Source organism: Mesoplodon mirus (genome assembly GCF_964341445.2).
Source record: "Mesoplodon mirus genome assembly, chromosome: 13".
Lineage (NCBI taxonomy): Eukaryota > Metazoa > Chordata > Mammalia > Artiodactyla > Ziphiidae > Mesoplodon > Mesoplodon mirus.
In genome coordinates, this window is record NC_138989.1 from 37246466 (window position 1) to 37269083 (window position 22618).

The 22618-nt window shown below is 41.5% G+C and overlaps 1 long non-coding RNA gene across 1 annotated transcript; it reads right to left on the minus strand.

Annotated features, from left to right (window-relative positions):
* Positions 1-20889: 20889 nt before the first annotated feature.
* On the minus strand, positions 20890-22254 carry LOC309814629. Its single transcript, XR_014295727.1, has 2 exons — positions 21922-22254; positions 20890-21458 (listed from the first exon to the last, which is right to left on the minus strand). It is a non-coding gene; the product is annotated as an uncharacterized lncRNA (long non-coding RNA).
* Between the last annotated feature and the right edge of the window lie 364 nt (positions 22255-22618).

Sequence of the window (22618 nt, forward strand, 5' to 3'; positions counted from 1 at the left end):
AGCAAAAAAAAACAAAAAAAGAGAGAGAGAGACAAATAACCCAATAGAAAAATGAACAGAGGGAATTCCCTGGTGGTCCAGCGGTTAGGACTCGGCGCTTTCACTGCTGTGACCCAGGTTCAATCCCTGGTCAGGGAATTAAGATCCCACAAGCCGCGGGGCACGACCACAAAAAAAAAAAAAAAGAAAGAAAAAGAAAAAAAAACGAACAGGAGATATGAACAGGCAATTGGCAGGAAGGGAAAGTCAAATAGACAATGAACATATGACATGGTGCTGGGCCTTGCTACTACTCACGCAAATTTCAACAATGATAAAGACCTGAGTATTGGTAAGAATGTGAAACAAGGCCTCTCATGTTCTACCTGAGGGAGTATAATTCCTACAACCACTTTGGAGAGTGATTTAGGAACATCTCGTAAAACTGAATATAAGAATGTCTTCTCGGAGCCTGTGCTCCGCAACAGGAGAGGCCACAACAGTGAGAGGCCCGTGTACCACAAAAAAAAAAAAAAAAGAATGTCTTCTGAACCAGAAATTCCACTTTAACATATATTGAGAAACTCTAGCCTACACGCCTAAGAAGAAATATGAAAGAACATTCACTTCAGTCTGATTTGTATTAAGAAAGAAAATTAAGTGTCCACCAACAGAACGGTCAGTAATTAAGCAGTGAAAACATAGTTTTTCCATCTCTAAATATGCTCTATCTCTCCATTTATTTAGGTCTTCTTCAGTTATTTCAATAAAGTTTGTATTTGGTCCTGTAATCTAAGCTTAACTGATACCAGTCTTTTGTGCCATGATATCTTTCTTTTAAATTGAAGTATAGTTGATTTACAATGTTGTGTTAATTTCTGCTGTACAGCAAAGTGACTCAGTTATACATATATATACATTCTTTTTATATTCTTTTCCATTATGGTTTATCCCAGGACATTGAATACAGTTCCCTGTGCTATACAGTTGGACCTCGTCCATCCATTCTATACGTAATAGTTTGCATCTACTAACCCCAAACTCCAGTCCATCCCTCCCCTCCCCTTGGCAATCACAAGTCTGTTCTCTATATGCCATGATATCTTTCTTCTTTTTCTTTTTTTTTTTTTTGGAGTAAAATTGCTTTACAGTGTTGTGTTACTTTCTACTGTACAATGAAGTGAATCAGCTACATGTATACCTATATACCCTCTCTCTTGGATCTCCCACCCCACCCCCTCATCCCAACCATCTAGGTCATCACAGAGCACTGAGCTGAGCTCCCTGTGCTATAACAGCAGGTTCCCACTAGCTATTTTACACATGGTAGTGTATTTTTGTCAAACCTAATCTCCCAATTCATCCCACCCTCCCCTCCCCACCCTGTGTCCACATGTCCGTTCTCTATGTCTATGTCTCTATTCCTGCCCTACAAATACGTTCAACTGTACCACCTTTCTAGATTCCACATATATGCATTAACGTATGATATTTGTTTTTCTCCTTCTGGCTTACTTCACTCTGTATGACAGACTCTAGGTCCATCCACATCTCTACAAATGACCCAGTTTCATTCCTTTTTGTGGCTGAGTAATATTCCATTGTACATGGTATCTTAATTCTTAAATTTTAAATGTTGGTGTATCTCTTAACGAACTGAGTTATATGTCCAAGTAATTTCTTTCTAATACAAGTGTTTTACCAGGATTTTTGCATGTATAATAACATCTTCCTTTAATCTTCCCAAACAAACAGACATCTGGCCAAGCATAAAATGCTCTAACTGCACACTTTTCTCTACAAGGAGCGTCAGCAATGATCTGTTTTCTCCCAGTACTCGTAGAGGTCTAAGCCTATGTTTTGCTCCCTTTAAACAACCTGTTTTTATCTGCCTGTGCATATTGCTTCTCGATCCATGTTGAAAGGGTAAAATTGCTCTGAAGCACTGGCCATGAAGAGGTGCTGTGGCTCTGTTAGGAGAGCACACAGTTCCTGGAACCAAAGAGCGGAAGTAGTTCCTGTCCCTGCAATGTTAGGCTCTCCTGGACCACAAGAATGCTTCTCCTAGGAAACCAAGCAAGAGTTCCACTGAACGTAAAGCTTTGACTGCGTTGGGGGCTTCTCCCGCTACTGGATCCGAAAGCAGAGTGGAGTTACTCTGCTGGTGGGGGTAATTGACCCAGAGAGCATGAGGAAATAAGATTGCTGCTACATAATCAAGGCGGGGAAGAATATGTCTGGAGCTCAGGGATTCACCAGGCTCCCACTTGTTTCAATATACAACAACCATGCCTGGCAAGAACACAGGAGCTAAGGGCTCAGACCCCTCCAGGTAAAGGTCTGGATTTCCCACTAGGCAAACAACCTAGACCAGCAGAAAGATGAGCCACAGGTGAGGGGAATCTAGAATGGGTGGCAGGTGAGAAAGGTGGTGAATGTTTGTTGCAGTTTGAGGACTAACTACAGCAGAGGGAGCTACAGTATGAGTTCCAACCATCCCGTATAAGTCTATCTTTTAGAAATTTTGACTGGCCTACCTAGAGCAAGCTTGAACCCATGACTGACAGGAGATGGTGCACAGATATACCTCAGGCTCCTTGCCCTTCATCCTATAACATCTCCCAGTTCCCCAGGCTGGAGTAACCACATTTATCAACTTAATTTTCTTCTGTTTCACAGCCCCACCCACTACCAGTATTTCCTGGAATTATTTTCCACATCCACCACTTACCTGTCACGGTTCTTCTTCTGGAGAAATTCACACAAAGATACTTGAGCAGATTTACTATGAAGCTCATGAAGCATCAGCATCAGAACTCCCTACTTTCATGGATGATGTTGGGGTTTTTTTGGAGTAATGAATACTCCAACTTTGTATAACTTCACAAAACCTGGATCCACTCCTGATTATTTGATATTCCATATATACTATTCATTTGTTTGTTGATTATTATTTGTCTTCCTTCACTACAGTTTAAGCACCGATTAGGCAGGAATTTTAGCTCATTTGTTCACTGTTGAACCCCTAGTACCTTTATCAGTGCCGAGCACATAGTAGATGCTAATAATTTTTGTGGAATAGGTAAGCGATAAGCCCCAGATGAACCAAACCCTTTTCTGTTTCTATCTCACTGCATCTGCTCTTTCCTCTAATTAGAATCCCTTCTGCTCTCCCAGCAGCTACTCACTCAAGACCCATCTCATATGTCCAAGAATTGCGTGGGTGGAAATGCAGACATGAATTTAGGGAAGGATTTGTATCTACCCCAAATGCCTAGTTCCCTCTCCATGTATGATTTCCCCTATATGTCTATTTTAACTTTTCATTTAAAATTTTTCAAACAGACAGAAAATAGAAACAGCACATTAACCATATATCCACCATTTAAATACAACTGTTAATCTTTTGCTATATCACTTCACCGATATATATTTTTATTTAAATGTATATATTTAAATATAGAATTAATGTAAAACAACTTACTACATCTCATGATCTGTGGATCCGCCAGGTATTTCCTCCTGTGGTCTCACCTGAGCTCACTCCTGAAGAACTCACTCACCTAGAAGGTTGGCCAGGCTCCCAAAGGTTCAAGGTGGACTCGTTCCCAGGTGCAGTGGTTGGTGCTGGCTGTTGGCTGAGCCCCTCAGTTCTCCTCCAGGACAGTCTCAGGGCTAGTATCAGTAGGAGAAAGGGGAAAGCTGCAAGGCTCACAGAACATCACATCTGCCATAGTCCTTTCTTAATCCGTTTTATTGAGGTACAACTTATGTACTGTAAAATCTACTCATTATAAGTGGACGTTTCAATGATTTTTAGTAAATGTACAGAGTTGCACAAACCATCACCACAATCCAGTTTTAGAACACTTTTTCCACCCCCAAAAGCTCCCTTATGACCATATGCAGTAAATCTTCATTTCTATCCTCGGCCCATGACAATGACCAATCTACCCAACGTCTCTCTAGATTTGCCTTTTCTGGACATTTCATATCAATAGAATCATACAATATGCGGTCTTATGCATCTAGCCTTTTTTCCTTAGCATAAGGTTTTTGATGTTCACCCATGTTATAACATGTATCAATAGTTTGTTTCTTTTATGGCTGAGTAATATTCCATTGTATGGATAGATCACATTTTGTTTAGCCACTTATCAGTTGATGGACATTTAGATTGTTTCCAGTTTTTGGCTTTTGTTAATAATGCTGCTATGAACGTTGACATACAAGTCCTTGTGTGGATATCTATTTTCTCTTGGGTAGAAGACACCCAGGAGAGGAATTGCTGGATCACAGAGCAAATTTACATTTAACTTGTGAACTGTTTCCAAAGTGGCTGCACTTTACATGCCTAAAAATAATTACTGTTGATCTAGTTTCGGTACCTTCCCCCATCTCTTTTAATTATTTATTTATTTATTTTGGCCATGCTGCGCAGGTTGCTGGATCTTAGTTCCCTGACCAGGGATTGAACCAAGGCCCTCAGCAGTGAAAGTGTGGAATGCTAACCACTGGACCTCCAGGGAATTCCCTCTCCCATCTCTTTTAATCTAGAACTGACTCTATCTCCCCAATTATTTTCATTGTACAATCTCCCACATTCTATTTTTAACTTCGTTTCTTTATGATGTTTTTTAATTTCTCTCTCCCTTCTATTTCTAGGAACTGGAAGTAAGACCTACAGACTTGATTACATTCAAGTTAACATATTTGTCAAGTGGTAATATGTACATCATATTGCATCTCATCAGGAGGCACATAATGCCTGATTGTCCTGCTATTACTGATTGTAAAATCGATCACTGGGTTGCGGTGGTGAAAGCCAGATCTCTCCATTTTAGGTATTTTTGCCCTTGGCAGTTAGCAAGTAATCCATAGGGTAATTCTATGCCTATTGCCAAAAAAATTAAGTGGGAGAGGGTGTTTTAGATAACTTACAAATATTAAGACACAAGCTGACAATTAAAATTTTTAATGTAATTTTTAAGGAACAATATGTATACATAGCATCTGGAATTAATTAAGCAATATAGTCAAGTACTCATTTGGCCATGAGTTTTCTGGGAACCAAAACAATAAAGCAAAGATATTTAGTATGAAGTCTCACTTCCAAATAGAATAAGGCACATGAATTCTTCCATAAAGGTGAACTAGACTCCAGCAGGAATGTCTCAAAGGGATCCTTATATAAATACATGGAATAATATAATGGATAATTATTCATACACTGTAAAAGCCTGGACATTTGTATACCTTGACTGAAGAACCAGCCTTCTGTATCTGAAAAGGAAGTTTTCCTCCATTGGGACTTCCCCGGTGGTCCAGTGGTTAGGACTCCGTGCTTTCACTGCCGAGGGTACAGGTTCGATCACTGGTTGGGGAGAGGCCAAAAAAAAAGTCTTCCCCCCTCAAACATCCAATTTTGTGAAACAGACCCTAAACAGTGAGAACAGAAAGGGACACCTGTCATTTCTGCAAGAGCAATTAAAGCAGCCCTAGAAATTAGTAAAATGACAGATTAGCCTAACAGCATTGTTTTGTTACTCCTATAATGATATTTTTAAAGGAACTGTGATTACACACACACACACTCACACAAACACACACACACACAGAGATTCAAGAACATTATCCTCTGATTACCTAAGATAATACAGTCCAATAACTTGGAGACCCTGGAACAACAGATAAACACAATTCCCACAAATCTTTTTTCATATTCTTCCTTTCTCTTTCTCTCTCTTATCAGATGTCACAAGCAAACTCTGGCAAAGGCTGAATTGCAATCAATTCATAGTGACAAATAACTAAAATGCCAGTCTTCTGTGTTGTTGAATGGAGGAAAATACATATGCTTTAGATCCCAGACGTGCAGATGGCACAGTTGAAAGTGTTGGGAAAATTTAGGAACCTGATCCACATTCTTGCCAGAGACAGAGCGGCCTACATTCCTAGGGAAGCTACCAGAAACCATGTATTTTTTTCTCAAAATACAGCTTTGGATTGTAAAGAAAAAAATGTTGCTTGCCATTCCAGTTCTACAGGGATCAAGCCATTAGTCACTGCAGTCAGCCACCGACAGTGCATCCTGAGGGGAATTCAGGATGGAGAGAAAAACAGAAAGCATTCTGTGCTTTGAATATACCAGTCCCTAGATAAGATACTTATCTAAGGAAAATTTTCAGTGACCCCAGATTCTTGCATCTTCCCATACTTAGAAAAACACTAAAATCATTCATTTGAGTTGTCTGTTCATTGGGATTAGCAGTTATCCTTTTATGCTGGACTATATGTTTTTCCCAGCAAAAAAATTCATCTATAACCTGGCTCCTCCCTCACCTCTTCAGAGAAGTTCCTCAGAGTTTACTTGAGAGCCTGTGTCCCGAGCTATAGTCCTCAGTAAGGTCCCTGAATAAAACTTAATTCACAACTTTTGCATCATGTGTTCTTATTTCAGTCAACAGGATCTACTCATAAACTCACAAAAAAGTGCTTTGTTGATAAATCTGTATCATAAAACATGGAAGAAATTGCTTTGTCTTTTTATTTTTTAATTTTATTTCTTTATTATTTATTTTATTTTGGGCTGTGTTGGGTGCTGCAAGCAGGCTTTTCTCTAGTTGCAAGCAGGCTTTTCTCTAGTTGTGGGAGAGCGGGGGCTACTCTTGGTTGTGGTGCGCAGACTTTTCATCGCCACGCCTTCTCTTGTTGTGGAGCACGGGCTCTAGATCGCAGGTTCAGTAGTTGTGGCACCCGGGCTCAGTAGTTGTAGTTTGTGGTCTCTAGAGCACAGGCTCAGTAGTTGTGGCGCACGGGTTTAGTTACTCCCGGGCATGTGGGACCTTCCTGGACCAGGGCTCAAACCCTTGTCCCCTGCATTGGCAGGCAGATTCTTAACCACTGCACCACCAGGGAAGCCCAGCTTTGTCTTTTAATTTAAAAATGTTTAATGTCTTTGGACTACAGAAAACTATTTGAATTCCAACTCTTGTATCTAATAATTAAGTAGCCCTGGACAAGTTACTAATGTCTCAAAGTTTCTCCTTCCACATCAGGAACAAGACCTATCAGAGTTGTTTTGAGGAAAGAAGATAATGTAAATAAAAGTGCTGAGAACAGTGTAGGCACTTCATGGACATGGCAGCTACTACTGCGACTGAACGTGCTCAAGGTTCAGCTGCCCCTCTGTGCAGCCCTCCTCCACCTTCCCCCAGCTCCTTTCCCAGGCTCGCTGACGAGCATGAGCATGCGCAGTGGGAAGGAACACAGAAGGAAAGACAGTGGCTCCTTATTAATAGCTAAGCAAGCCGTTAACATAAATTCTCTTTAAAGCAGGTCTGGAGAAAGGCTTAGGCCTGAGGGTAAAGTGCAGCTTCCAACCGCTTTCCCCATACATAGCTGCCCGTTTCACCTGCAAATCCAAGGGTAGATGGAACTGCTGCAGCGCCAGGAAAGGCCAGTTGGAAACGCCTGCATTCCAGGTGCCAGAGCAACCTGCAAAACAGCACGAGATCCATCACTTTCAGCTGCCTCTGGCCCGGCTCCTGACCTTCGCCTTTTAGCCTGGGGCTCGGGCAGGAACTCCTACAGTAGGAAGTGAAGCAGGAAGGGTGAGCTCAAGCACGTAGCCCCACCCGCTAGGAAAACCTGCCGAAGTGGGATCCGAGGCTTACGCTCAAACTGGTCGCGCCTCTTCCCAGGAATGGGTGGGACCCGGCTGTGCCTGATTCTCCAACACCGGCCAGGGTGGCGAGGAAGCGGAAGTTTCCTGTCTGAGAGAGGCGGTGGAAGTCTAGGTAGGTGGAGAAGAGATTTATCCAGGTGGTCTCTCTGACCATTAAATCATTTCTGATGGCCTCACAGCCCCCAGGTTCTCAGTATATCTGTGTCCTAGTGGGTTTATCACAATGATTTGGTAGCGGAACGTGTTAAGTCTTTGGGAACGGAAATCATTAGTACAGTTCTCTCCAAGGTTGAGTCTTGTTTTATAAACACAAAAACTGTGGTAAAGGTCTCCATTCCTCAAGGAGAGTACCAGTGGCATTTGGGGAGGGATGATATTTGGTTGTGTTGGAATCCATACTTGACAGAGCATTTAGCATCCCTCATCCCAAGACACTAAATGCCAGTTGTACCTCCCATGCACTGTGACAACCTTAAAGGGCTGCTGTATGGTTCCAAATGTCCCTTGGAGGGAACCCCACACCTGACTGAGCCGTTGACTGATGGTCAGATGGTCTTGCTGATAACAGTTAATCAACAGTTATCATTCCTTCTTTTAACCCATTAGTTTGTGATAAACAAGCCAAATGCTTCCATGATATTTGTCTACTTGTCAGAGAGAATAAATTCCATTTATATAATAGTTTTACATATTTAGATAAGGTAAGGCACTTAGTGTAGTGCTTAGTAAATTATGAGTACTCAACAAATAGCTACAATTTTCAGCTTTTTTATTATTAAACATTAGTTAAAAGGAAAATCAAAAGAAGCAGTATTGGGGCTTCCCTGGTGGTGCAGTGGTGAGAGTCCACCTTCCGATGCAGGGGACACGGGTTCGTGCCCCGGTCCCGTAAGATCCCACATGCCTTGGAGCAGCTGGGCCCATGAGCCATGGCCACTGAGCCTGCGCGTCCGGAGCCTGTGCTCCGCAACGGGAGAGGCCACAACAGTGAGAGGCCCGCGTACTGCAAAAAAAAAAAAAAAAAAAAAAAAAAGAAGCAGTATTTTATACTATTTTGAACCTTAATTTCACCTGAGAGGAATTATATTACTTTTTCTGGTTCCTACATTAGCACTCTGTTCTCCCCAAGACTCAATTTCCTTACTTGTAAGTGAGGATGATAGTATTGACACTGTGGAGTTGTTATGAGGCTTAAATGAGACCGTGTTTGTGAAGTATTGGTGAGTGACAGCAACTGAACAGATTTTTTTTTTTTTTTTTTTGGTTATTTTAACAGATTAAGGAGAAAAAATGGGGGGGGAGGCAGAGGAGGGAGACTTCAGGTAGCTTTCAAAATCTCTATGTAATCTAATTCCAAACATTAACGGGCACACTAATCACCTGGGAATCTTGTTAAAATGCAGATTCTTTTTTTTTTTTCACGTTCCAATTTTTTTTTTTTTTTTTGCGGTACGCGGGCCTCTCACTTTTGTGGCCTCTCCCGTTGCGGAGCACAGGCTCCGGACGTGCAGGCTCAGCGGCCATGGCTCACGGGCCTAGCCGCTCCGCGGGCGTGTGAGATCTTCCTGGCCCGGGGCACCAACCCACGTCCCCTGCATCGGCAGGCGTACTCTCAACCACCGCTCCACCAGGGAAGCCCCGATTTTTTAAATTACTAGATTCAAGAAATAAAAATTTCCTTAATAGAGTCAGAAAAATAACAGGAAAAAGAACTTCAAGATTCTTTTAGCTCTTTTAGTTCCTTTGCCTTTCCATGTGAATTTTAGAATAAACTTATCTACCAAAGAAAAAGTCTTGCTGGAATTTTGATAGGAATTGTATTAATTTGGAAGAATTGACATCCTTGTTGAGTCTTTCAGCCCATGAGAATGGTATATCTCTTACTTATTTAGATCTTTGATTTCTTTCATCAGGATTTTCATCATATTACTCCCATTCCTGTTTTATTAGATTTATATACAATTTTTTTGAGCAATTGTAAATTGTGTTGTTTTAATTTCAGCTTCTACATGATCATTGTTAGTATATTTGGGTTTTTATGTTAATCTTATATTCTGTGACCTTGCTGAATTCACTTATTAGTCTTAGGAATTATTTTTTGGATTTATGTAAGCTTTTCTATGTAAAGAATCATGTCATGTAAATAAGGATAGTTTACTTCTTCCTTTTTTTTTAAATTTTTAAATTTTATTTTATTTTTTTATATAGCAGGTTTTTATTAGTCATCCATTTTATACACATCAGTGTATACATGTCCATCCCAATCACCCAATTCATCCCACCACCACCCCCACCACTTTCCCCCCTTGGTGTCTATACGTTTGTTCTCTACATCTGTCTCTTTATTTCTGCCCTGAAAACCGGTTCATCTGTACCATTTTTCTAGGTTCCACATATATGCGTTAATATACAATATTGTTTTTCTCCTTCTGACTCACCTCACTCTGTATGACAGTCTCTAGGTCCATTCACATCTCTACAAATGACCCAATTTCGTTCCTTTTTATGGCTGAGTAATATTCCATTGTATATATGTACCACATCTTCTTTATACATTTGTCTGTTGGTGGGCATTTAGGTTGCTTCCATGATCTGGTTATTGTAAATAGTGCTGCAGTGAACATTGGGGTGCATGTGTCTTTTTGAATTATGGTTTTCTCTGGGTATATGCCCAGTAGTGGGATTGCTGGGTCATATGGTAATTCTATTTTTAGTTTTTTAAGGAACCTCCATACTGTTCTCCATAGTGGCTGTATCAATTTACATTTCCACCAACAGTGCAAGAGGGTTCCCTTTTCTCCACACCCTCTCCAGCATTTGTTGTTTGTAGATTTTCTGATGATGCCCATTTGAACTGGTGTGAGGTGATACTCATTGTAGTTTTGATTTGCATTTCTCTAATAATTAGTGATATTGAGCAGCTTTTCATGTGCTTCTTAGCCATTTGTATGTCTTCTTTGGAGAAATGTCTATTTAAGTCTTCTGCCCATTTTTTGATTGGGTTGTTTGTTTTTTTAATATTGAGCTGCATGAGCTGTTTATATATTTTGGAGATTAATTCTTTGTCCATTGATTCGTTTGCAAATATCTTCTCCCATTCTGAGGGTTGTCTTTTCGTCTTGTTTGTAGTTTCCTTTGCTTTGCAAAAACTTTTGAGGTTCATTGTGTCCCATTTGTTTATTTTTGTTTTTATTTCCATTACTCTAGGAGGTGGATCAAAAAAGATCTTGCTGTGATTTATGTCAAAGAGTGTTCTTCCTATGTTTTCCTCTAAGAGTTTTATAGTGTCCAGTCTTACATTTAGGTCTCTAATCCATTTTGAGTTTATTTTTGTGTATGGGGTTAGGGAGTGTTCTAATTTCATTCTTTTACATGTAGCTGTCCAGTTTTCCCAGCACCACTTATTGAAGAGACGGTCTTTTCTCCATTGTATATCCTTGCCTCCTTTGTCATAGTTGACCATAGGTGCATGGGTTTATCTCTGGGCTTTCTATCCTGTTCCATTTATCTATATTTCTGTTTGTGTGCCAGTACCATATTGTCTTGATTACTGTAGCTTTGTAGTATAGTCTGAAGTCAGGGAGTCTGATTCCTCCAGCTTTGTTTTTTTCCCTCAAGACTGCCTTGGCTATTCAGGGTCTTTTGTGCCTCTATACAAATTTTAAGATTTTTTTGTTCTAGTTCTGTAAAAAATGCCATTGGTAATTTGATAGGGATTGCATTGAATATGTAGATCGCTTTGGGGGGTATAGTCATTTTCACAATATTGATTCTTCTAATCCAAGAACATGGTATATCTCTCCACCTGTTTGTATTGTCTTTAATTTCTTTCATCAGTGTCATAGTTTTCTGCATACAGGTCTTTTATCTCCCTAGGTAGGTTTATTCCTAGGTATTTTATTCTCTTTGTTGCAGTGGTAAATGGGAGTGTTTCCTTAATTTCTCTTTCAGATTTTTCATCATTACTGTGTAGGAATGCAAGAGATTTTTGTGCATTAATTTTGTATCCTGCAACTTTACAAAATTCATAATATGCAGATTCTGATTCAACAGGTGAGGGAGGGGGAGGGGCCCTGAGATTCTGCATCTAACAAGCTCCCAGGAAGAGATTTGTGAGCCAGGACCGATCTGGGTTTGCATGTGATTCAATCAATAATTGTGTGATAAATTATCTCTGAGATTCAGTTCCATATCTGTGAAACGGTCACAATAATACACACCTTACATAATATAAGCATGATAATTACACAGTATAACATACCTACAAAGCAATTGTCATTATTTCACAAGTTTAGGATTTATTTTAATGCCCTGGCTGCTTTGAGCCAAGAAAAAATAAACATAATTATCACTCTTGCACACGGCAGGCAGAGTACATGTTTAGAGTCAGACAGACCTTGGTTCAGGTCCCACTTTCCTGCTTTTCATCCATCCTGCCTGACGCAAGTTACTCTGTTCCTCCAAACTTTAGTTTCTTTATCTGTAAAATAAAACTGGTAACTACCCTGTATTCACAGTATACAGATTAAATGAGCTATAGCTCATGTAAAAGACTTAGCACATATATTTAGCAGAGCATGCATTCTATGCTTAATAACTGATAGTTATTATTACACCAGGTAATCTAGGCTGTTTCCAGACTGTCTAAAATGTTGTTACTATATAAAATGGAATCCTCTGCCAGAAACACTTTGGGTAGAAAATTTACTCATGGAATTAGAAAGATGCCTACTTCTTCTTAGCATTTTTATCATCATCTTACTATTTGTGTTGAGAATGGTCAGAGACACTTTCGAAAAGCAGCAATATTGAGGGGCCAAATATACTTAAAAAGGAAAATGATCACTTTTAATTTGATCTACAATATCTACCTCAGGAATTCCCTGACGGTCCAGCGGTTAGGGCTTGGTGCTTTCACTGTTAAGGGCCCGGGTTCAATCCCTGGTTGGGGAACTGAGATCCCACAAGCCCCGCAGTGTGGCCAAAAAAATAAAATATCTACCGCAAACTGAAATAAGTAACAAATGGCTTAAGTGGATTAAAGTGCCATTTTTTAAATTTTTTCAGAAACCTAGCCCTTTAAATCTGCATGAAAATATACAGTGTTGTTAGCCCATGACGATAAATCCACTTGGCCAGATGGTTTCCATTTGGTTCAAGCAAGTATTCCGAGTAACGGGCCGTAGGAAAGCGGTCTCTCCACCCCACGCTTCCTGTGGTTGAGGCTTAGAGGGGGCCAGTGCTCATCCCACTGCCCAAATTTCCTAAAGTTAGTAGGCAAGCTAATGAGGGCCTCGGAGGTCATCACACTTGTTCCAGATCTGAAGCTCTGAATGCATAGCATTTAAGAGGCGTGTGTATGTTCAAGCAGGACTAACCAGAAATATGGACTAGGAGAAATCACATGTTCTTAATGTTAGCTAAGGCCATCCTGGCCACGCCAAACACCACGGCTGCCACTTACTTTTCCGGATGAGTGAACAAGGAAAAATCGAAAACTTTGGCTGGCCCTGGGATTTTGTTTGGCTTGGTTTGGTGTTCTAAAATTGTTCCTTTATAAACACATCTTATTAAAGCCTCACAGGGAGTTTAGAGGTTGAGATTTTTGCCTTGCTTCCCCTCCTATCACATTACAAAAGAGGAAGTTAGTCATCAGGCAATGAATTCCCAGTCACCTTCAGAATCAGAAAAAAACCTCATCTGCCCAGGGAGCTTGAAGGGAGGTGATTCTTCCACAGTTGCTGAATTACTATTACCACTGGGATCAGTCTCCCCTGCATTGGTGGGCAACCCTTGTAAAAATGGATAAGGGCAAGAACACAGTAAAAAGTCAGACAGAAGCAGATGGTTATGTGACTGCTGGAATGGAATTCGATGAGGATGAGAATCTAGTAGAAGAGCTGGGTCATCCACAAAGAGAAAGCTACAGTGGACACCTAAGGAGGAATTATGTACCGTAAGGGTCCAAGTGGTTCGAGATAGCTGTCAAAGAAAGGGTCAAAGAAATTCCAGAATTGGTACAGAATTCCCATGTAAGTGGCTATTCTAATCAAAATGGACAAGGAAACATTCCCAGGGAAATTTGATTGGAATCACAAGACCTGAGTGAACTAATGTTACTAGGTATTTTTTTGTGTGTGAAGAGTCCCATCAAAAGCCATCCTATAATAGGGAGAAAATGCAAGTGTTCAAGGCATCTTCAGCTGAGTCCTAAGATACAGAATATTGGGACTTCCTGGCAGTCCATTGGTTAAGACTCCGTGCTCTCACTGCAGGGGACACAGGTTCCATCCCTGGTCAGGGAACTAAAAACCTGCATGCCTTGCGGTGTGGCCAAAAATGAAAAAAGAAATAAAGAAAAAGAAATACAGACTATCCCTTCATGCAAGTTGAAATATAGCAGGAAACAGCATTCCTTGTGTAATGTGTGGGCTCTGGACTTATCATGAATTTGATTATCAAAAGATACCTGGAAGGTTGTCTTTTGTGAAGTAGGTTAGAACTACTGCAGTTTTTCATCACAATCAGAAGGGTGCTATGCAATGGGCCATGCAAAGAATTTTGATCTGGAGACTTCCCTGGTGATCCAGTGGTTAAGACTCCAAACTTCCACTGCAGGGGGCACGTGTTCAATCCCTGGTTGGGCAACTAATATCCCACATGCCTCGTGGCACGGCAAAAAAAAAAAAAAAAAAAAGAATTTTGATTTTACTCTACGTATAATGAAACTCATTGGAAGACTTTTAATTTATTAAGGACTCCTTGGTTATTTTCTAGTATAAACCAGTCCTGCAGCTACATTACTCCCTTCCATTCATTAAATATTTTATGAAAGTCCAATACACACCAGTCACTGTTCTAGGCTCTGTATATAAACTATTGAACAAGATAGGCAAAATCACATCCACTGCCAGCCTGGATGATATCTTTGGACAATTTTTTTTTTAAGACAACCCTTCTGGTGGGTAAGTAAAGGCAGATTTTAGCCCATTCACTTACCTCAACTAGGCACCCTTATACAGTCCACAACCTGTGCAAATGTTCATGGTGACCCTGGACAAGTGACTTGACTTCAATGACCTTATTTCTTAGGGGGGCAGACAGACAATAACCAAGCAAACACAAAATAATTATAGAGGATGGTGTGATGGAGAAAAACTAAAGAGAGAAAGACTTCTACAGATCAGATGATCAGGAAAGTTCCTCTGAAGAGATGGCAATTAGGCTGAGGCATGAAGTATGAGAAGGAGCCAAATGCGGTTAAGAACATTGCAGTAAAAGAGAATAGCATGTGTGATGGCCTTCAGGTGTGTTAAAGTTGAAGCGGCGCTATAACATCAGAGGGTAAGAACTTAACCTCAAGGCAGATGACCCTGGGTTTGATTATGTTACTCAGAGTTATTTAACCTCTCTGAGTCTTGGCTTCCTCACATAAAATGGAAATGAAAAACACCTACCTTATAAGGTTGTTTGAGGATTAAAGGAGATAATGTGTGCATTTAGTAGGGGTTTGATAAATCATAAGCATTGCACACACACACACACACACACACACACATAAGCCTAAAAAAGAAACTGAGAAGGAATTTCTAAAGAGGAAAAAGAAGTCTGGTGTCATTGAAGCCAGGAGGAGAGAGTTAAAAGATGAAGGTGGTCAGCGGTGTGAAATGGGTTTTTTAAATAAGTGCTTTAACTTTTATTGTCCTTGTATCCTTATGAAAGATGACAGACATTTTGATGTTAAGTGGGCACATGATGTGCAGAATTTACTGTAAACCAAAGTGGAAACCAGTGCTGAATTCTATATTTTGACATCTAGCCCAGTAACTAACATGTGACCCTCTGACCTTCATGAATGAAATGTCATTAGAAATATCAGATCACCCCTTTGAGACATGTAATTAGTAGAGAAAATGATCTCAGGTTGTTCAGGAAAGGAAGTCACAGCGTGAGGATCTGGTTGTTCTGCCATCGTTACATGTGAGTATGTAAGAGGGCTCAGAAAAGCAACCACTGAATCTGGCCGTGGTCATTTTAGCAGAGTAGCTTCACTATCATGGCTGAGTTGGAAGCCTTATGACTGTCATCTGAGGAATTATTCTCATACATGGAAATGCAGAAAGATAACATACCTGCCCTGTTAAGAAGGTCGGCTCAGACCAGGAGCAGAGACCCAAGACAGTAACTGAAGTGGAGAATAGGATCAAGTTTGCATCTTTGTTTAAAGATGTGAATCACTTACACATGATTATATGCTGAGAAGCTGAGAATACAGAAGAGGATGATAGTTGATGTATAGGTAGGAGGTAAGAGGTCATAGGACCCAGAACACGAGTGGAGGGTGCACACCTTTTGTTGTGAAATGAGAAGGAAATATGAATGAGTATAAATATCCTAACCTTTTACAGATGGGAGTAGAGAGTTTAAATTTCTCAGGGTGTACTACATTTGCCTGGGAAGTTAGATCTGAGACTGAGGGACAAGGAATTAAAGGGTAGGTTGACAGGATTGACCTATGGAACTACAAAAGTGGGTGATTGATTTGATATCAGCCTGTAACAATTTTTGGATACTATCTGGTTTGGGGGGGGTTGAGGGGTGTTGTTTGTTTGTTTGTTTGTTTTGGCCATACCGCACCACTTGCAGGATCTCAGTTCCCCAACCAGGGATTGAACCCAGGCCACAGCAGTGAAAGCTTAGAATGCTAACCACTTGGCCACCAGGGAACTCCCAGGATGCTATAGTTTTTAATCCACGAATTTCTTTATAGAGGGAATAAAATGACCCAAATATTGGGTTGGCCAAAAAGTTCGTTTGTTTCCTCAGGATGTTACAGAAAACCCCGAACGAACTTTTTGGCCAACCCAATATAAAGGAACAGGAGATATTCTGAGCAATCTTTTTTTTTTTTTTTTTTTTTTTGGGAAGTGGCGAGGGGGAGGAGGCCGGAGGGCGCCTCATCCCACTCTGGACGTTGAGCCGGCGGCGGGAGGAGCTCGGGCTGGAGCCTCTTCAGCCTCCCGCGAAGGTAAATCACTACGGGCACCGGACTCTGGAGCTCTGCTTTACCCCCTCGCCACGCCGCGGGGACTTGGGGGACCAACAGCGTGGAGAAGGAGGGGTGGTGTCTGGGCCGCAACTTCCTTCAGTTAAGGAAAGCAGATTACCCTCCCCCCAGACTGCTGGTCTGGTTCTTGTCCTCCTACCCCGCCCGCCCCCCGCGGTTCTGAGTGACAGTCGCCCAGGGCCCTGCCTTGTTCAGCCCCACCCCTCTTTTCGCTTCGTTTTCTCGTTTTCTACCCACCACGGCCCCCCACTCCACTCTGCACATCCTTACCCCACACAACCCTTATTCCTCTCTGGGCTCCGCCCTCGGGATTCCCTTCCAGCTTCCTAGTCTCAATCTTTTTTTTAATATTTACTTATTTATGTAGTTGCACTAGGTCTTAGTTGTGGCAAGCGGGCTCCTTAGTTGTGGCTCCAGGGCTCCTTAGCTGCAGCACTTGGGCTCCTTAGTTGTGGCATGTGGGCTCATTAGTTGCGGCACACAAGCTCCTTAGTTGCATCATGCATGTGGGATCTAGTTCCCTGTCCAGGGATCGAACCCAGGCCCCCTGCATTGGGAGTGCAGAGTCTTATCCACTGCGCCACCAGGGAAGTCCCCTGAGCAACTTTTGAAGCTAGCTCTTTGGACGGTAAAATTTCAGTCTGAAGTTTTGCTGGGAAAAAAAAAAGTGGGATTAAACCTAGGGAGCAGATATATGCAGTCCCAAACCAGAGGCATGGCTTTTGTGCTTCCAGGGTTCAAAAATTTGCAAAATGACAGAGAACCTCCCTCCGGTCTATTATCATTTTATTATATTTGTTTCCTGACAGCCTTTGTTGCAGACACTCTCTCTGCCCATGGCAGGAAATTCATAAGCCAAGGCCATTCCCAGAAGATTTTGTCTCAATAACCTTTCTGAATCATACAGCTGGTTCTGCAATATTACTAATCAGTCATTTAAAAATCCTTTAGAGACAGAAGAGGCTGCTGGGGCTCATGGCAGAGTGACCTTGACTTCTCTCAGCTCAACAAATGCCGGGCCAGAAACAGCACACACACAGAGCAGATTTACAACTCTACTGGGAAACTCGTGAGATAGGCCTAACTATGAAGATGGGGTCATTTTCGAGGTCACTGTTTCAACAACGAAAAAATGCACTGAAGTAAACAGATTCCAAGTTTTAGCTAGTGTTATTGGCCCTCTTGCTCCAATGGGCTGAGCACGCTATAAATTATTCACATGTGTTAAGTTATTCATCATGGCCATGATGAAATTCTGGCTACTGTGCCATGTCCAACTCATGCTCCATTTATGCTAATAAGAGAGCACTCCCACCCTGGATAGGGTCCCTTGTCCCTGGAGAGATTTTTCTGTATATAATAAAAACCCATCTAGAAAGCTGGGTCCCTGGGTCTTCAGCCTCGCGGAGCCTGTTGACAACACTATCCGTTTCTACCACAGGGTGGCACCCGCGAACCTCGAAAGGTGCTGCGCGGCTGTGCTGGGAATCCCACACTCTGCGAACCTGAACCAGGGGTGCCAGAGAGCAGCCCACGCGTTTCACCAAGGAGAAAACTGCCACCCAAAGAAGGTAAGGGACTCGGCCCAAACCACAGCGATACTTTGCCAAAGGCGGGATCAAAGTCCTTGTGTCAACACTGTCAATCCTAAATTCATTCCACCAAAGGGCAGTGGTTTTCAAACCAAAACAACCTCTCTCCTCTGGATGTTTCTTTTTCTAATCCCCTCCGAGGATACCCAGCCACCAACCCCCGCCTCCGTAGCACAGAACACACCTGAGTCCTCCAGGTGCTGTCCTAAGAGTATTACATGTACTAACTCATCATAACCTTCACAGCGGTCCTATAGGGCAGAAAAGAGTATTTAGAATCCCCATTTTAAAATAAACAAATTAAATTAAATTAAATACCCATTTTACAGATGAGAAGCCTGAGGCACAGAGATCTCAGAGTGGGGGAATGGCAGGGCTGCAGTTTGAGCCTCAAGCCTGTGTTATCCCCACGGCTTAACACACCCAGCAGTGGCCTCCAGTGAATGTGCCTGCAGCTTCTCTTAGAAAACCCAAGCTACCAGGCATCCAGTCCCTCCATTTCCATCCCTTCTACCTCATCATTATCTGCATTTCCCCCCAGCCTTGAATCCTTCTCTTTCTACCCGTAATTCTGATCCCGGTGTCTCTCAGTGTCCCAGAGGACAATTATTCTCCCCTCATCCCTCTATGGAAACTGCCCCACTGAAGCTCCTGATAAGCATGGTTTGTCAGGCCCAGTGGGTGCCCCATTCCTCTCCCTTCTTTGTCACCGTTGTCCCCTCCCTGCAGCCTCACCTCCTTGAGCTTACAGGACGCTGTCCTCCTCTGGTCTTCTTCCACAACAATGTTCTCACTTGTTTTTTTTTGAAGCCTATCTCAGACCCTGTGACTCAGAATCTCTGGCTCTGGGGTAGTTTTGCAAAGCTCCTCAGGTGATTTGGATGCACAGCCAGGATAAGAACCACTCCTCCCTGCTCCCATGGTAAATATGCATGATTCCACTTATATGAAGTACCCAGGTAGTCAGATTCATGGAGACGGAAAGTAGAACAGAGCCACCAGGGGCCATGCAGGCTCCAGACCATCACCCGAGATGTCCCTTCCTGCCTTCCTGCCTGGCTAATTCCTGCTCTTCAATCCGGCTCAGCTCCTGGCTGCTGCTGGGCTAAGTGGACCCTCTGCATTCTCTCTCTCCCTTAGAAATCTCACTTGTTCCACAGCTTCAGCTCTTCCCTACATATTATTCATTCCTAAATCCCCCTCCAGCCGCAGCAGTGCTCCTGAGTCCTGATACAAATTCACATCTCCTGCCTGCTCTCTTACACAAGACACCGACTTTCCTCCAACACCTCAAAGCCAACACGTCCAAAACTTGAGTTATCATTTTCCCTCTTTCTACCCTGCTTTTCCTCCTGTTTTCTATTTCAGAAGCCAGTATCATCATGTCCTGTGTGTATCAGGTACTTAGAACAGTGCCTAGTAGCTATTATTATTCTATGAGAGTTAATAATATTATTAACAATAAAATTATAAAACTAGAATTATGACGAAGACTTTTAGAAATATGGTGAAGCCAGAGATGAAGTATCTGTCACTCTACAGCATCTCCATATTTAAGATAACTTTAAAAACTAGTCTCTTAAATATTGAAGTAGAAAAGGAAAAGCTTAATGATGGAACATGCTCATACTGGAAGCCAAATACTATGGTTGATTATCCCCAGAAGAAAACTTCCTTTGAAAAGTGGAGCCTTGCCAGAAGACCTAACAAAAGGTAGAAATAGCAAGATATTTCAGATATACAGTCTGAGAGGACACAGATGACCAAGGGTTGAACAGTTTTATGTCTCTCTAATCAAGATGTGCTAGAGATTATAGAAGACTCTCAAAAGATGTATTAATGATTTACTGACTCAACAAAATTAATGTGATATTGTCAAAGATGAGCCATTATGAATGGATAAACAAAATGTGGTATAAACATACAATGAGATACTATTCAGCCTTAAAAAGGAATGAAGTACTAATACATGTTACAACATGGCTGAATCTTGAAAACATGCTAAGTGAAATAAGCCAGACACAGAATGACAAATATTGTATGATTCCAGTTATACGAGGTACCCAAAGTAGTCAAATTCATAGAAACAGAAAGTAGAATGCTGGTTGCCAGGGCTGGGGGGGAGGAGGGAATGGGGAGCTAGTTTTTAATGGGTACAGTGTGAGTTCAGAATGATGAAAAAGTTCCAGAGATAAATAGTGGTGATGATTGCACAACAAAGTGAATGTACTTAGACACTTAAAAATGGTTAAAGTGGTAAATTTTGTGTTGTATATATTTTACCACAATAAAGAAAATCAAGAGAAGAGCCATCAAGCTCAATACTTAATAAGTAACTATAAAGTTTCCTTAAATATATTTTTCCTAGTAATAGACAAAATTTGTAAAATTTCATAAATAAATGCAATATACGTCCCCAAGATGGGATGTCAGTAAGGACAACAGTTTGGGGAACAGCTTTCCAATATATCCAAATTAAAGTTGGAAAGAAGTAATTACAATAAAAATCATAACTTAAACATCCAAGGAAGAGATGCAGGAGAAGGAGGATAGTTCTCTCAAAGAACAGGGGAGCAAGGGACATTTTATTTTATACAAAAGTCAATCAGAACAGAAATTGTAATACAGAAGTCTGTCGCTACACTTCTGCCATTATACAAAAGGGGATATTTAATTTTGAGTGTCAAAAATGAAGAATTATGAACATCAAAATTGCTCTTGTTATTCTCTTTTTGATAGAATAATCTCCTAATGGAAAACTTCAAATCAAAAATATTTCCCAGAATAACACAGCTAGAATTTCTAATATTCTAATATGTTCCTTCCCAGCTGCTCTTTTTTTTTTTTTTTTTTTTTTGGCTGCGCTACGTGGCATGTGAGATCTTAGTTGCCTCTCCCACCCTCCAGGCCACCTTGCCATTGGGCTGGGGATTAGTTCTGGCCAGTGGAAAGTAGCAGGGTGACATGTGTCCCTTCCAAGATGGAGCAGGTGAAAGCCAGTGGGCCCCCTCCATCTGTTTCCCTGTCCTGTTGAGTCTGGCAGCTGACACGGTGGCAGAGTTCACAAGATCAGGAAGCCTGGATTCTCAAGATGCTGCTTGTAGACAGGCCTGGCCAGCCTGCATTGGACCTTCTGTGAGGAAAAAAAATTGTGTTTTTAGCCACTGAATTTCGGGGGTTGATTTGTTACCATAACATAGCCACACTTCTACTGACTGATACAAATGATAAGGTGGAAATCCTTACTATTTTCCCTACTCAAGTCAGTTCTACCTGTGACCACTTTCTAAAACTCCAAAGTAGCCATCGTTAAATACTAAGAAACGCTAGAGGGCACAATTGCGTTGTGGAAAACTGGCCAATACTGTAAATGAAGCAAGGTATGGAATCTCGCAAAAATTAAACAATGCGACAGAAAAATGGTTCATGAAAATCATTAGCTTTGGAAACAACTGTTTTCTTTGCAAATTTCTTAGCTATTTCGCCATTCGAGGTCATTGAATTAAGAGAAAATTTACAACACTTTAATTTTAATACAAAACTAATAAATTCCCAAAACACGTAAAGCAGATACTTTTCCAAATATGAATACTTACATTGGAAAACTAGTGGGAGTGTTCTCAGTGTAAGAGACACAGTTGTCTTCCGTCTATATTTTTTTCTTTCTTCGGATGTGCCTGTCTGCCAGCACTGTTAACGGCCGTGGAATCCGTACATATTCTAACCCAGTTGCTTGAGAAGGCTCCAGTTTCTAAAGTTTCCTTGTTATAAGAGGTGACCAGATGTTGCAAACATCAAGCTGTGACAGGAAGCTCTCCTCCCACCACAATGTCATCCTGCGTGCTGAGCAGACTTCCTTTTCCCGTTTCCTTTTTCCCCTCTCTCTCATTTTTTTTCTTCAACGTCTATTCAAAAGCTGCTGCCAAAACTATCTTCCTCTGTTGTTGTTCTGATGACATCATCCCCTTCCCTGACTTGCCCCTGTCTTTAGTTTCCGGGTCCCAGTTTGCCTTCATTTCCTTGGGCTTCATTTCTGTGCTGCCTCTACTGCCTTTTCCCGTGCTGTCTGCTGCTTCTCTCCACTTCTGCACGGGACTGTCGTTCTTGACGTCCCAGCGTTGAGGTATCTATTCATCTTTACTTCTAACAAAAGAAGTATTCCCAGGTCTCTTCCAAAAGAACTTCATTTATATATTCATTGCTCAAGCACATATTAAGCACCTTCTGCATGCAGGGCATGGTTCTGGGTACTGTAAGAGGGCATATAATGTGAAAGACATGATCCTGGAACTC